This window comes from Carassius carassius, chromosome 22, assembly GCF_963082965.1.
Source record: "Carassius carassius chromosome 22, fCarCar2.1, whole genome shotgun sequence".
In the NCBI taxonomy this organism is placed as follows: domain Eukaryota; kingdom Metazoa; phylum Chordata; class Actinopteri; order Cypriniformes; family Cyprinidae; genus Carassius; species Carassius carassius.
In genome coordinates, this window is record NC_081776.1 from 20,718,705 (window position 1) to 20,733,997 (window position 15,293).

The 15,293-nt window shown below is 48.8% G+C and overlaps 6 non-coding genes across 6 annotated transcripts; 3 read left to right on the forward strand and 3 right to left on the reverse strand.

Annotated features, from left to right (window-relative positions):
• Window positions 1-363: 363 nt before the first annotated feature.
• Window positions 364-437, forward strand: trnam-cau (transfer RNA methionine (anticodon CAU)). Its single transcript has one exon. It is a non-coding gene; the product is annotated as a tRNA-Met (tRNA).
• Window positions 438-4,351: 3,914 nt separating this feature from the next.
• trnal-cag (transfer RNA leucine (anticodon CAG)) lies at window positions 4,352-4,434 on the reverse strand. Its single transcript has one exon. It is a non-coding gene; the product is annotated as a tRNA-Leu (tRNA).
• A 3,976-nt stretch (window positions 4,435-8,410) lies between these two features.
• On the reverse strand, window positions 8,411-8,491 carry trnac-gca (transfer RNA cysteine (anticodon GCA)). The gene is given in 2 exon segments: window positions 8,411-8,445; window positions 8,450-8,491. It is a non-coding gene; the product is annotated as a tRNA-Cys (tRNA).
• Window positions 8,492-9,760: 1,269 nt separating this feature from the next.
• Window positions 9,761-9,843, reverse strand: trnal-cag (transfer RNA leucine (anticodon CAG)). The gene has a single exon. It is a non-coding gene; the product is annotated as a tRNA-Leu (tRNA).
• Window positions 9,844-12,645: 2,802 nt separating this feature from the next.
• Window positions 12,646-12,719, forward strand: trnam-cau (transfer RNA methionine (anticodon CAU)). Its single transcript has one exon. It is a non-coding gene; the product is annotated as a tRNA-Met (tRNA).
• Window positions 12,720-13,717: 998 nt separating this feature from the next.
• trnam-cau (transfer RNA methionine (anticodon CAU)) lies at window positions 13,718-13,791 on the forward strand. Its single transcript has one exon. It is a non-coding gene; the product is annotated as a tRNA-Met (tRNA).
• The last annotated feature ends 1,502 nt before the right edge of the window (window positions 13,792-15,293 follow it).

Consider the following 15,293-nt stretch of genomic DNA (forward strand, 5'->3'; position numbering starts at 1 on the left):
AACCCGAGTCGAGGGGAGCACCTGCAATAGAAAACAGTGTAATATAAATGCGCGAATTTCCCGCAAGAAGAAACCGGAAGATGTATCACTGCGCGCATGCTAAGGAAGATCGGTCTTTGAATGTCAAATTTTACCCTTTTTTTTCTTCATTTTTTCTTTCTCTTCTCTTTTTCTTCCTTCCCTCTTTTCTTCCCTTCTTCCCCGTCTTTGACGGACTATTGTTCCCCAGCTTGAGCGCAGCGCCTTAGACCGCTCGGCCATCCTGACACACTTGCTTGGCTAGGGATGGCCTGTTGGAGCCACACTTGAATGCAAGGACCTAGAAGCTACTTATACTCTGTTTGGGCACGCTTTAGCCCACAAGCCTCGTTGGCGCAGTAAGGCAGCGCGTCAGTCTCATAATTTGAAGGTTGTGAGTTCGAGCCTCACACGGGGCAGAGTTGTGCTTTTTTCTGATCACTGAGAGCGCTTAGACATGGAGTATAAAACTAAATTCCTTTAGGGCCCGAGGACTGTAGAGTGTTGTTCCAACCCTTCTCAAACACACAAGGCATGTAGTTTTCAAATGAGCCTGAAGGCCATGATTAGTTGGATCAGGTGTGTTCAATCAGGCTTGAATCTAAACTCTGCAGGTCTCCGGCCTTGCAGGGACTGAGTTTGACACCGTGGCTTAGAAAGAAAGAGTGAGGTTCTCTGTGCCCTTCCGTGTGGGTTTCCCTGTGTCTCCCGGGGGCAAAAGGCCACAGCTCCTCTTCAGGGCAGGTGAAATGATGTTTTGTGGAAAACTGTGAGGTTCCAGGTAAATTTCCTGAATCTCATCCAGCGACATTGCGTGTAGACCCGTGCCATCCTTTTATATACAATGAAGTGAAAATTCTGCATTCATGCTGGCTAACACTGCATGAAGGCAGTAATAGCATCCCTCTCATATTCATGTAACACATGGCCACGTCCTCCTGAGGTTTTGTGAAGTTTCAAAGGTCATATTGCTGCACTGGCCCGGTCATGCAGATTTGCCTTATACAACGTTCGGAAGATTAGACCCTTCCGATCAGAGCAGGCCACACAACTCCTTGTCCAAGCTCTTTGCTTTCTCCAGACTGGGCTACTGTTATGCTCCCTTGGCGGGTCTTCCGGCACGTACTATCAAGCCTCTGCAACTGACCCAGGATGCAGCAGCGAGAGTGGTCTTCAACAAGCCAAAGAAAGCCCACGTCACACCTCTCTTCGTAATTTTGCACTGGCTACCAATAGCTGTTCGCATCAGATTCAAGATACTGATGTTTGCCTACAAGATAACCACTGGCTCTGCAGCAATATACCTAAAGTCGCTGGTTCAGTCCTATGCTTGCGTTCTGCAAGTGAACGACGCCTCGTGATGCCATCCCAAAGAGGCACAAAATCACTCTCATGGACCTTTTCCTGGACTGTTCCCAGCTGGTGGTTCAGCTTGCCTATCTCAATTCGAGCAGCGGAGGCTTTAACCATTTTCAAAAAGTGTCTAAAAACTCATGCTTGTCTTCAACGCCTGCCCAATGAATACTTGCATTTGCCTAATGCTGTGTTTTGTCAAAGTTAACACCCTGCTGGCTCAACGTAGCAGAAGACTGAAATCTCTGTCTGCAGCCAAAGGACACATCTGTCAGAAGTGGGATTTGAACCCACGCCTCCAGGGGAGACTGCGACCTGAACGCAACGCCTTAGACCGCTCGTTAATCCTGACACACTTGCTTAGCTAGGGATGGCCTGTTGGAGCCACACCTGAATGCAAGGACCTAGAAGCTACTTATTCTCTTTGGGCGCCCTTTAGCCCACAAGCCTCGTTGTGCAGTTAGGCAGCGTGTCAGTCTCATAATGTGAAGGTCGTGAGTTCGAGCCTCACACAGGGCAGAGTGGTGCTTTTTCTGATCACTGAGGGCGCTTAGACCAGGGGTATAAAACTAAATTCCTTTAGGGCCCGAGCCCTGTAGAGTGTTGTTCCAACCCTTCTCAAACACACAAGGCATGTAGTTTTCAAATGAGCCTGAAGGCCATGATTAGTTGGATCAGGTGTGTTCAATCAGGCTTGAATCTAAACTCTGCAGGTCTCCGGCCTTCCAGGGACTGAGTTTGACACCCGTGGCTTAGAAAGAAAGAGTGAGCTTCTCTGTGCCCTTCCGTGTGGGTTTCCCTGTGTCTCCCGGGGGCAAAAGGCCACAGCTCCTCTTCAGGGCAGGTGAAATGATGTTTTGTGGAAAACTGTGAGGTTCCAGGTAAATTTCCTGAATCTCATCCAGCCACATTGCGTGTAGACCCGTGCCATCCTTTTATATACAATGAAGTGAAAATTCTGCATTCATGCTGGCTAACACTGCATGAAGGCAGTAATAGCATCCCTCTCATATTCATGTAACACATGGCCACGTCCTCCTGAGGTTTTGTGAAGTTTCAAAGGCAATATTGCTGCACTGGCCCGATCCTGCAGATTTGCCTTATACAACGTTTGGAAGATTAGACCCTTCCGATCAGAGCAGGCCACGAAACTCCTTGTCCAAGCTCTTTGTTTTCTCCAGACTGGGCTACTGTTATGCTCCCTTGGCGGGTCTCTTCGTAATTTTGCACTGGCTACCAATAGCTGTTCGCATCAGATTCAAGATACTGATGTTTGCCTACAAGATAACCACTGGCTCTGCAGCAATATACCTAAAGTCGCTGGTTCAGTCCTATGCTTGCGTTCTGCAAGTAAACTACGCCTCGTGATGCCATCCCAAAGAGGCACAAAATCACGCTCATGGACCTTTTCCTGGACTGTTTCCAACTGGTGGTTCGGCTTGCCTATCTCAATTCGAGCAGCGGAGGCTTTAACCATTTTCAAAAAGTGTCTAAAAACTCATGCTTGTCTTCAACGCCTGCCCAATGAATACTTGCATTTGCCTAATGCTGTGTTTTGTCAAAGTTAACGCCCTGCTGGCTCAACGTAGCAGAAGACTGAAGTCTCTGTCTGCAGCCAAAGGATACATCTGTCAGAAGTGGGATTCGAACCCACACCTCCAGGGGAGACTGCGACCTGAACAGCGCCTTAGACCGCTCGGCCATCCTGACACAGTTGCTTGGCTAGGGATGGCCTGTTGCAGCGACACCTGAATGCAAGGACCGAGAAGCTACTTATTCTCTGTTTGGGCGCCCTTTAGCCCACAAGCCTCGTTGGCGCAGTGTCAGTCTCATAATCTGAAGGTCGTGAGTTCGAGCCTCACACGAGGCAAAGTGGTGCTTTTTCTGATCACTGAGGGTGCTTAGACCAAGGGAATCAAACTAAATTCCTTTAGGGCCCGAGCCCTGTAGAGTGTTGTTCCAACCCTTCTCAAACACACAAGGCATGTAGTTTTCAAATGAGCCTGAAGGCCATGATTAGTTGGATCAGGTGTGTTCAATCAGGCTTGAATCTAAACTCTGCAGGTCTCCGGCCTTCCAGGGACTGAGTTTGACACCCGTGGCTTAGAAAGAAAGAGTGAGGTTCTCTGTCCCCTTCCGTGTGGGTTTCCCTGTGTCTCCTGGGGGCAAAAGGCCACAGATCCTCTTCAGGGCAGGTGAAATTATGTTTTGTGGAAAACTGTGAGGTTCCAGGTAAATTTCCTGAATCTCATCCAGCCACATTGCGTGTAGACCCGTGCCATCCTTTTATATACAATGAAGTGAAAATTCTGCATTCATGCTGGCTAACACTGCATGAAGGCAGTAATAGCATCCCTCTCATATTCATGTAACATATGGCCACGTCCTCCTGAGGTTTTGTGAAGTTTCAAAGGCAATATTGCTGCACTGGCCCGATCCTGCAGATTTGCCTTATACAACGTTCGGAAGATTAGACCCTTCCGATCAGAGCAGGCCACACAACTCCTTGTCCAAGCTCTTTGTTTTCTCCAGACTGGGCTACTGTTATGCTCCCTTGGCGGGTCTTTTCGTAATTTTGCACTGGCTACCAATAGCTGTTCGCATCAGATTCAAGATACTGATGTTTGCCTACAAGATAACCACTGGCTCTGCAGCAATATACCTAAAGTCGCTGGTTCAGTCCTATGCTTGCGTTCTGCAAGTGAACGACGCCTCGTGATGCCATCCCAAAGAGGCACAAAATCACTCTCATGGACCTTTTCCTGGACTGTTCCCAGCTGGTGGTTCGGCTTGCCTATCTCAATTCGAGCAGCGGAGGCTTTAACCATTTTCAAAAAGTGTCTAAAAACTCATGCTTGTCTTCAACGCCTGCCCAATGAATACTTGCATTTGCCTAATGCTGTGTTTTGTCAAAGTTAACGCCCTGCTGGCTCAACGTAGCAGAAGACTGAAGTCTCTGTCTGCAGCCAAAGGATACATCTGTCAGAAGTTGGATTCGAACCCACACCTCCAGGGGAGACTGCGACCTGAACGCAGCGCCTTAGACCGCTCGGCCATCCTGACACAGTTGCTTGGCTAGGGATGGCCTGTTGCAGCGACACCTGAATGCAAGGACCGAGAAGCTACTTATTCTCTGTTTTGGAGCCCTTTAGCCTACAAGCCTCGTTGGCGCAGTGTCAGTCTCATAATCTGAAGGTTGTGAGTTCGAGCCTCACACGAGGCAAAGTGGTGCTTTTTCTGATCACTGAGGGCGCTTAGACCAAGGGAATCAAACTAAATTCCTTTAGGGCCCGAGCCCTGTAGAGTGTTGTTCCAGCCCTTCTCAAACACACAAGGCAGGTAGTTTTCAAATGAGCCTGAAGGCCATGATTAGTTGGATCAGGTGTGTTCAATCAGGCTTGAATCTAAACTCTGCAGGTCTCCGGCCTTCCAGGGACTGAGTTTGACACCCGTGGCTTAGAAAGAAAGAGTGAGGTTCTCTGTCCCCTTCCGTGTGGGTTTCCCTGTGTCTCCTGGGGGCAAAAGGCCACAGCTCCTCTTCAGGGCAGGTGAAATGATGTTTTGTGGAAAACTGTGAGGTTCCAGGTAAATTTCCTGAATCTCATCCAGCCACATTGCGTGTAGACCCGTGCCATCCTTTTATATACAATGAAGTGAAAATTCTGCATTCATGCTGGCTAACACTGCATGAAGGCAGTAATAGCATCCCTCTCATATTCATGTAACACATGGCCACGTCCTCCTGAGGTTTTGTGAAGTTTCAAAGGCAATATTGCTGCACTGGCCCGATCCTGCAGATTTGCCTTATACAACGTTCGGAAGATTAGACCCTTCCGATCAGAGCAGGCCACACAACTCCTTGTCCAAGCTCTTTGTTTTCTCCAGACTGGGCTACTTTTATGCTCCCTTGGCGGGTCTCTTCGTAATTTTGCACTGGCTACCAATAGCTGTTCGCATCAGATTCAAGATACTGATGTTTGCCTACAAGATAACCACTGGCTCTGCAGCAATATACCTAAAGTCGCTGGTTCAGTCCTATGCTTGCGTTCTGCAAGTGAACGACGCCTCGTGATGCCATCCCAAAGAGGCACAAAATCACTCTCATGGACCTTTTCCTGGACTGTTCCCAGCTGGTGGTTCGGCTTGCCTATCTCAATTCGAGCAGCGGAGGCTTTAACCATTTTCAAAAAGTGTCTAAAAACTCATGCTTGTCTTCAACGCCTGCCCAATGAATACTTGCATTTGCCTAATGCTGTGTTTTGTCAAAGTTAACGCCCTGCTGGCTCAACGTAGCAGAAGACTGAAGTCTCTGTCTGCAGCCAAAGGATACATCTGTCAGAAGTTGGATTCGAACCCACGCCTCCAGGGGAGACTGCGACCTGAACGCAGCGCCTTAGACCGCTCGGCCGTCCTGACACAGTTGCTTGGCTAGGGATGGCCTGTTGCAGCGATACCTGAATGCAAGGACCGAGAAGCTACTTATTCTCTGTTTTGGAGCCCTTTAGCCTACAAGCCTCGTTGGCGCAGTGTCAGGCTCATAATCTGAAGGTTGTGAGTTCGAGCCTCACACGAGGAAAAGTGGTGCTTTTTCTGATCACTTAGGGTGCCTAGACCAAGGGAATCAAACTAAATTCCTTCAGGGCCCGAGCCCTGTAGAGTGTTGTTCCAACCCTTCTCAAACACACAAGGCATGTAGTTTTCAAATGAGCCTGAAGGCCATGATTAGTTGGATCAGGTGTGTTCAATCAGGCTTGAATCTAAACTCTGCAGGTCTCCGGCCTTCCAGGGACTGAGTTTGACACCCGTGGCTTAGAAAGAAAGAGTGAGGTTCTCTGTCCCCTTCCGTGTGGGTTTCCCTGTGTCTCCTGGGGGCAAAAGGCCACTGCTCCTCTTCAGGGCAGGTGAAATTATGTTTTGTGGAAAACTGTGAGGTTCCAGGTAAATTTCCTGAATCTCATCCAGCCACATTGCGTGTAGACCCGTGCCATCCTTTTATATACAATGAAGTGAAAATTCTGCATTCATGCTGGCTAACACTGCATGAAGGCAGTAATAGCATCCCTCTCATATTCATGTAACACATGGCCACGTCCTCCTGAGGTTTTGTGAAGTTTCAAAGGCAATATTGCTGCACTGGCCCGATCCTTCAGATTTGCCTTATACAACGTTCGGAAGATTAGACCCTTCCGATCAGAGCAGGCCACGCAACTCCTTGTCCAAGCTCTTTGTTTTCTCCAGACTGGGCTACTGTTATGCTCCCTTGGCGGGTCTCTTCGTAATTTTGCACTGGCTACCAATAGCTGTTCGCATCAGATTCAAGATACTGATGTTTGCCTACAAGATAACCACTGGCTCTGCAGCAATATACCTAAAGTCGCTGGTTCAGTCCTATGCTTGCGTTCTGCAAGTGAACGACGCCTCGTGATGCCATCCCAAAGAGGCACAAAATCACTCTCATGGACCTTTTCCTGGACTGTTCCCAGCTGGTGGTTCGGCTTGCCTATCTCAATTCGAGCAGCGGAGGCTTTAACCATTTTCAAAAAGTGTCTAAAAACTCATGCTTGTCTTCAACGCCTGCCCAATGAATACTTGCATTTGCCTAATGCTGTGTTTTGTCAAAGTTAACGGCCTGCTGGCTCAACGTAGCAGAAGACTGAAGTCTCTGTCTGCAGCCAAAGGATACATCTGTCAGAAGTTGGATTCAAACCCACGCCTCCAGGGGAGACTGCGACCTGAACGCAACGCCTAGGACCGCTCGGCCATCCTGACACAGTTGCTTGGCTAGGGATGGCCTGTTGCAGCGACACCTGAATGCAAGGACCGAGAAGCTACATATTCTCTGTTTTGGCGCCCTTTAGCCTACAAGCCTCGTTGGCGCAGTGTCAGTCTCATAATCTGAAGGTTGTGAGTTCGAGCCTCACACGAGGCAAAGTGGTGCTTTTTCTGATCACTTAGGGCGCCTAGACCAAGGGAATCAAACTAAATTCCTTTAGGGCCCGAGCCCTGTAGAGTGTTGTTCCAACCCTTCTCAAACACACAAGGCATGTAGTTTTCAAATGAGCCTGAAGGCCATGATTAGTTGGATCAGGTGTGTTCAATCAGGCTTGAATCTAAACTCTGCAGGTCTCCGGCCTTCCAGGGACTGAGTTTGACACCCGTGGCTTAGAAAGAAAGAGTGAGGTTCTCTGTCCCCTTCCGTGTGGGTTTCCCTGTGTCTCCTGGGGGCAAAAGGCCACAGCTCCTCTTCAGGGCAGGTGAAATGATGTTTTGTGGAAAACTGTGAGGTTCCAGGTAAATTTCCTGAATCTCATCCAGCCACATTGCGTGTAGACCCGTGCCATCCTTTTATATACAATGAAGTGAAAATTCTGCATTCATGCTGGCTAACACTGCATGAAGGCAGTAATAGCATCCCTCTCATATTCATGTAACACATGGCCACGTCCTCCTGAGGTTTTGTGAAGTTTCAAAGGCAATATTGCTGCACTGGCCCGATCCTGCAGATTTGCCTTATACAACGTTTGGAAGATTAGACCCTTCCGATCAGAGCAGGCCACGAAACTCCTTGTCCAAGCTCTTTGTTTTCTCCAGACTGGGCTACTGTTATGCTCCCTTGGCGGGTCTCTTCGTAATTTTGCACTGGCTACCAATAGCTGTTCGCATCAGATTCAAGATACTGATGTTTGCCTACAAGATAACCACTGGCTCTGCAGCAATATACCTAAAGTCGCTGGTTCAGTCCTATGCTTGCGTTCTGCAAGTAAACTACGCCTCGTGATGCCATCCCAAAGAGGCACAAAATCACGCTCATGGACCTTTTCCTGGACTGTTTCCAACTGGTGGTTTGGCTTGCCTATCTCAATTCGAGCAGCGGAGGCTTTAACCATTTTCAAAAAGTGTCTAAAAACTCATGCTTGTCTTCAACGCTTGCCCAATGAATACTTGCATTTGCCTAATGCTGTGTTTTGTCAAAGTTAACGCCCTGCTGGCTCAACGTAGCAGAAGACTGAAGTCTCTGTCTGCAGCCAAAGGATACATCTGTCAGAAGTGGGATTCGAACCCACGCCTCCAGGGGAGACTGCGACCTGAACAGCGCCTTAGACCGCTCGGCCATCCTGACACAGTTGCTTGGCTAGGGATGGCCTGTTGCAGCGACACCTGAATGCAAGGACCGAGAAGCTACTTATTCTCTGTTTGGGCGCCCTTTAGCCCACAAGCCTCGTTGGCGCAGTGTCAGTCTCATAATCTGAAGGTCGTGAGTTCGAGCCTCACACGAGGCAAAGTGGTGCTTTTTCTGATCACTGAGGGCGCTTAGACCAAGGGAATCAAACTAAATTCCTTTAGGGCCCGAGCCCTGTAGAGTGTTGTTCCAACCCTTCTCAAACACACAAGGCATGTAGTTTTCAAATGAGCCTGAAGGCCATGATTAGTTGGATCAGGTGTGTTCAATCAGGCTTGAATCTAAACTCTGCAGGTCTCCGGCCTTCCAGGGACTGAGTTTGACACCCGTGGCTTAGAAAGAAAGAGTGAGGTTCTCTGTCCCCTTCCGTGTGGGTTTCCCTGTGTCTCCTGGGGGCAAAAGGCCACAGCTCCTCTTCAGGGCAGGTGAAATGATGTTTTGTGGAAAACTGTGAGGTTCCAGGTAAATTTCCTGAATCTCATCCAGCCACATTGCGTGTAGACCCGTGCCATCCTTTTATATACAATGAAGTGAAAATTCTGCATTCATGCTGGCTAACACTGCATGAAGGCAGTAATAGCATCCCTCTCATATTCATGTAACACATGGCCACGTCCTCCTGAGGTTTTGTGAAGTTTCAAAGGCAATATTGCTGCACTGGCCCGATCCTGCAGATTTGCCTTATACAACGTTTGGAAGATTAGACCCTTCCGATCAGAGCAGGCCACGCAACTCCTTGTCCAAGCTCTTTGTTTTCTCCAGACTGGGCTACTGTTATGCTCCCTTGGCGGGTCTCTTCGTAATTTTGCACTGGCTACCAATAGCTGTTCGCATCAGATTCAAGATACTGATGTTTGCCTACAAGATAACCACTGGCTCTGCAGCAATATACCTAAAGTCGCTGGTTCAGTCCTATGCTTGCGTTCTGCAAGTAAACTACGCCTCGTGATGCCATCCAAAGAGGCACAAAATCACTCTCATGGACCTTTTCCTGGACTGTTTCCAACTGGTGGTTCGGCTTGCCTATCTCAATTCGAGCAGCGCAGGCTTTAACCATTTTCAAAAAGTGTCTAAAAACTCATGCTTGTCTTCAACGCCTGCCCAATGAATACTTGCATTTGCCTAATGCTGTGTTTTGTCAAAGTTAACGCCCTGCTGGCTCAACGTAGCAGAAGACTGAAGTCTCTGTCTGCAGCCAAAGGATACATCTGTCAGAAGTTGGATTCGAACCCACGCCTCCAGGGGAGACTGCGACCTGAACGCAGCACCTTAGACCGCTCGGCCATCCTGACACAGTTGCTTGGCTAGGGATGGCCTGTTGCAGCGACACCTGAATGCAAGGACCGAGAAGCTACTTATTCTCTGTTTTGGAGCCCTTTAGCCTACAAGCCTCGTTGGCGCAGTGTCAGTCTCATAATCTGATGGTTGTGAGTTCGAGCCTCACACGAGGCAAAGTGGTGCTTTTTCTGATCACTTAGGGCGCCTAGACCAAGGGAATCAAACTAAATTCCTTCAGGGCCCGAGCCCTGTAGAGTGTTGTTCCAACCCTTCTCAAACACACAAGGCATGTAGTTTTCAAATGAGCCTGAAGGCCATGATTAGTTGGATCAGGTGTGTTCAATCAGGCTTGAATCTAAACTCTGCAGGTCTCCGGCCTTCCAGGGACTGAGTTTGACACCCGTGGCTTAGAAAGAAAGAGTGAGGTTCTCTGTCCCCTTCTGTGTGGGTTTCCCTGTGTCTCCTGGGGGCAAAAGGCCACAGCTCCTCTTCAGGGCAGGTGAAATGATGTTTTGTGGAAAACTGTGAGGTTCCAGGTAAATTTCCTGAATCTCATCCAGCCACATTGCGTGTAGACCCGTGCCATCCTTTTATATACAATGAAGTGAAAATTCTGCATTCATGCTGGCTAACACTGCATGAAGGCAGTAATAGCATCCCTCTCATATTCATGTAACACATGGCCACGTCCTCCTGAGGTTTTGTGAAGTTTCAAAGGCAATATTGCTGCACTGGCCCGATCCTGCAGATTTGCCTTATACAACGTTCGGAAGATTAGACCCTTCCGATCAGAGCAGGCCACACAACTCCTTGTCCAAGCTCTTTGTTTTCTCCAGACTGGGCTACTGTTATGCTCCCTTGGCGGGTCTCTTCGTAATTTTGCACTGGCTACCAATAGCTGTTCGCATCTGATTCAAGATACTGATGTTTGCCTACAAGATAACCACTGGCTCTGCAGCAATTTACCTAAAGTCGCTGGTTCAGTCCTATGCTTGCGTTCTGCAAGTGAACGACGCCTCGTGATGCCATCCCAAAGAGGCACAAAATCACTCTCATGGACCTTTTCCTGAACTGTTCCCAGCTGGTGGTTCGGCTTGCCTATCTTAATTCGAGCAGCGGAGGCTTTAACCATTTTCAAAAAGTGTCTAAAAACTCATGCTTGTCTTCAACGCCTGCCCAATGAATACTTGCATTTGCCTAATGCTGTGTTTTGTCGAAGTTAACGCCCTGCTGGCTCAACGTAGCAGAAGACTGAAGTCTCTGTCTGCAGCCAAAGGATACATCTGTCGGAAGTGGGATTCGAACCCACACCTCCAAGTGAGACCACGACCTGAATGCAGCGCCTTAGACCGCTCGGCCATCCTGACACACTTGCTTGGCTAGGGATGGCCTGTTGCAGCGACACCTGAATGCAAGGACCGAGAAGCTACTTATTCTCTGTTTGGGCGCCCTTTAGCCCACAAGCCTCGTTGGCCCAGTGTCAGTCTCATAATCTGAAGGTCGTGAGTTCGAGCCTCACACGAGGCAAAGTGGTGCTTTTTCTGATCACTGAGGGCGCTTAGACCAAGGGAATCAAACAAAATTCCTTTAGGGCCCGAGCCCTGTAGAGTGTTGTTCCAACCCTTCTCAAACACACAAGGCATGTAGTTTTCAAATGAGCCTGAAGGCCATGATTAGTTGGATCAGGTGTGTTCAATCAGGCTTGAATCTAAACTCTGCAGGTCTCCGGCCTTCCAGGGACTGAGTTTGACACCCGTGGCTTAGAAAGAAAGAGTGAGGTTCTCTGTCCCCTTCCGTGTGGGTTTCCCTGTGTCTCCTGGGGGCAAAAGGCCACAGCTCCTCTTCAGGGCAGGTGAAATGATGTTTTGTGGAAAACTGTGAGGTTCCAGGTAAATTTCCTGAATCTCATCCAGCCACATTGCGTGTAGACCCGTGCCATCCTTTTATATACAATGAAGTGAAAATTCTGCATTCATGCTGGCTAACACTGCATGAAGGCAGTAATAGCATCCCTCTCATATTCATGTAACACATGGCCACGTCCTCCTGAGGTTTTGTGAAGTTTCAAAGGCAATATTGCTGCACTGGCCCGATCCTGCAGATTTGCCTTATACAACGTTCGGAAGATTAGACCCTTCCGATCAGAGCAGGCCACACAACTCCTTGTCCAAGCTCTTTGTTTTCTCCAGACTGGGCTACTGTTATGCTCCCTTGGCGGGTCTCTTCGTAATTTTGCACTGGCTACCAATAGCTGTTCGCATCTGATTCAAGATACTGATGTTTGCCTACAAGATAACCACTGGCTCTGCAGCAATTTACCTAAAGTCGCTGGTTCAGTCCTATGCTTGCGTTCTGCAAGTGAACGACGCCTCGTGATGCCATCCCAAAGAGGCACAAAATCACTCTCATGGACCTTTTCCTGAACTGTTCCCAGCTGGTGGTTCGGCTTGCCTATCTTAATTCGAGCAGCGGAGGCTTTAACCATTTTCAAAAAGTGTCTAAAAACTCATGCTTGTCTTCAACGCCTGCCCAATGAATACTTGCATTTGCCTAATGCTGTGTTTTGTCGAAGTTAACGCCCTGCTGGCTCAACGTAGCAGAAGACTGAAGTCTCTGTCTGCAGCCAAAGGATACATCTGTCGGAAGTGGGATTCGAACCCACACCTCCAAGTGAGACCGCGACCTGAATGCAGCGCCTTAGACCGCTCGGCCATCCTGACACACTTGCTTGGCTAGGGATGGCCTGTTGGAGCCACACCTGAATGCAAGGACCTAGAAGCTACTTATTCTCTGTTTGGGCGCCCTTTAGCCCACAAGCCTCGTTGGCGCAGTTAGGCAGCGCGTCAGTCTCATAATCTGAAGGTCGTGAGTTTGAGCCTCACACGGGGCAAAGTGGTGCTTTTTCTGATCACTGAGGGCGCTTAGACCAGGGGAATCAAACTAAATTCCTTTAGGGCCCGAGCCCCGTAGAGTGTTGTTCCAACCCTTCTCAAACACACAAGGCATGTAGTTTTCAAATGAGCCTGAAGGCCATGATTAGTTGGATCAGGTGTGTTCAATCAGGCTTGAATCTAAACTCTGCAGGTGTCCGGCCTTCCAGGGACTGAGTTTGACACCCGTGGCTTAGAAAGAAAGAGTGAGGTTCTCTGTCCCCTTCCGTGTGGGTTTCCCTGTGTCTCCTGAGGGGCAAAAGGCCACAGCTCCTCTTCAGGGCAGGTGAAATGATGTTTTGTGGAAAACTGTGGGGTTCCAGGTAAATTTCCTGAATCTCATCCAGCGACATTGCGTGTAGACCCGTGCCATCCTTTTATATACAATGAAGTGAAAATTCTGCATTCATGCTGGCTAACACTGCATGAAGGCAGTAATAGCATCCCTCTCATATTCATGTAACACATGGCCACGTCCTCCTGAGGTTTTGTGAAGTTTCAAAGGCAATATTGCTGCACTGGCTCGATCCTGCAGATTTGCCTTATACAACGTTCGGAAGATTAGACCCTTCCGATCAGAGCAGGCCACACAACTCCTTGTCCAAGCTCTTTGTTTTCTCCAGACTGGGCTACTGTTATGCTCCCTTGGCGGGTCTTCCGGCACGTACTATCAAGCCTCTGCAACTGACCCAGAATGTAGCAGCGAGAGTGGTCTTCAGCGAGAAAAAAAGAAAGCCCACGTCACACCTCTCTTCGTAATTTTGCACTGGCTATCAATAGCTGTTCGCATTAGCTGTAACCCACGCCTCCAGGGGAGACTGCGACCTGAATGCAGCGCCTTAGACCGCTCGGCAATCCTGACACACTTTTTTGGCTAGGGATGGCCTGTTGGAGCCACACCTGAATGCAAGGACCTAGAAGCTACTTATTCTCTGTTTGGGCGCCCTTTAGCCCACAAGCCTCGTTGGCGCAGTTAGGCAGCGCGTCAGTCTCATAATCTGAAGGTTGTGAGTTCGAGCCTCACATGGGGCAAATTGGTGCTTTTTCTGATCACTGAGGGCGCTTAGACCAGGGGAATCAAACTAAATTCCTTTAGGGCCCGAGCCCCGTAGAGTGTTGTTCCAACCCTTCTCAAACACACAAGGCATGTAGTTTTCAAATGAGCCTGAAGGCCATGATTAGTTGGATCAGGTGTGTTCAATCAGGCTTGAATCTAAACTCTGCAGGTGTCCGGCCTTCCAGGGACTGAGTTTGACACCCGTGGCTTAGAAAGAAAGGGTGCTTCTCAATATCCCTCCTCGTCTCCTCTCTCCTCCGTCCTCTATCCTATGACCCGGAAACCGATCGAGCTCAGCCATCTTGAAGGACATCTCAATTCTCTAATTGCACCGCGAGGAGTCGAGGATCGAGGAGTGAGGAGGCTTCCAGAGGAGTCATGAGCGAGGATACACAGGTGCATCCTATGCGGAAGAGTTTTATCGACTAAAACGTGACGCACGTATAAATTCTCCTCCCCCTTCACATCGGTCACAATAATTTTGATTTCTACTTTACTTTTGCAGTTTATATAAACCACACACCTCACATATTTCAACAGGGTATCTTTCTTTATTATTATTTATTATGAATTTCTTAAATAAACAAATTTCAACAACATGAGGGCAGATCCTCTGAGCGCTGCTTATGACGCAACGAAGTGACGCTCGAGTGATCAAGGATTCCAATGTGTAAAAAAAGCTTTCATTCGATCCCTCCGTCCTCGCGTCTTTTCCTTGCAGCCTTCCCTCGCATCCTACAGGGGGCGGAGCTGAGACGCGAGGAAAGGAAGCGAGGAGAGGAAACAAGGATGCACAAATAAGAATTGAGAAGCACCCAAAGAGTGAGGTTCTCTGTCCCCTTCCGTGTGGGTTTCCCTGTGTCTCCTGAGGGGCAAAAGGCCACAGCTCCTCTTCAGGGCAGGTGAAATGATGTTTTGTGGAAAACTGTGGGGTTCCAGGTAAATTTCCTGAATCTCATCCAGCGACATTGCGTGTAGACCCGTGCCATCCTTTTATATACAATGAAGTGAAAATTCTGCATTCATGCTGGCTAACACTGCATGAAGGCAGTAATAGCATCCCTCTCATATTCATGTAACACATGGCCACGTCCTCCTGAGGTTTTGTGAAGTTTCAAAGGCAATATTGCTGCACTGGCCCGATCCTGCAGATTTGCCTTATACAACGTTCGGAAGATTAGACCCTTCCGATCAGAGCAGGCCACACAACTCCTTGTCCAAGCTCTTTGTTTTCTCCAGACTGGGCTACTGTTATGCTCCCTTGGCGGGTCTTCCGGCACGTACTATCAAGCCTCTGCAACTGACCCAGGATGTAGCAGCGAGAGTGGTCTTCAGCGAGAAAAAAAGAAAGCCCACGTCACACCTCTCTTCGTAATTTTGCACTGGCTATCAATAGCTGTTCGCATTAGCTGTAACCCAAGCCTCCAGGGGAGACTGCGACCTGAACGCAGCGCCTTAGACCGCTCGGCAATCCTGA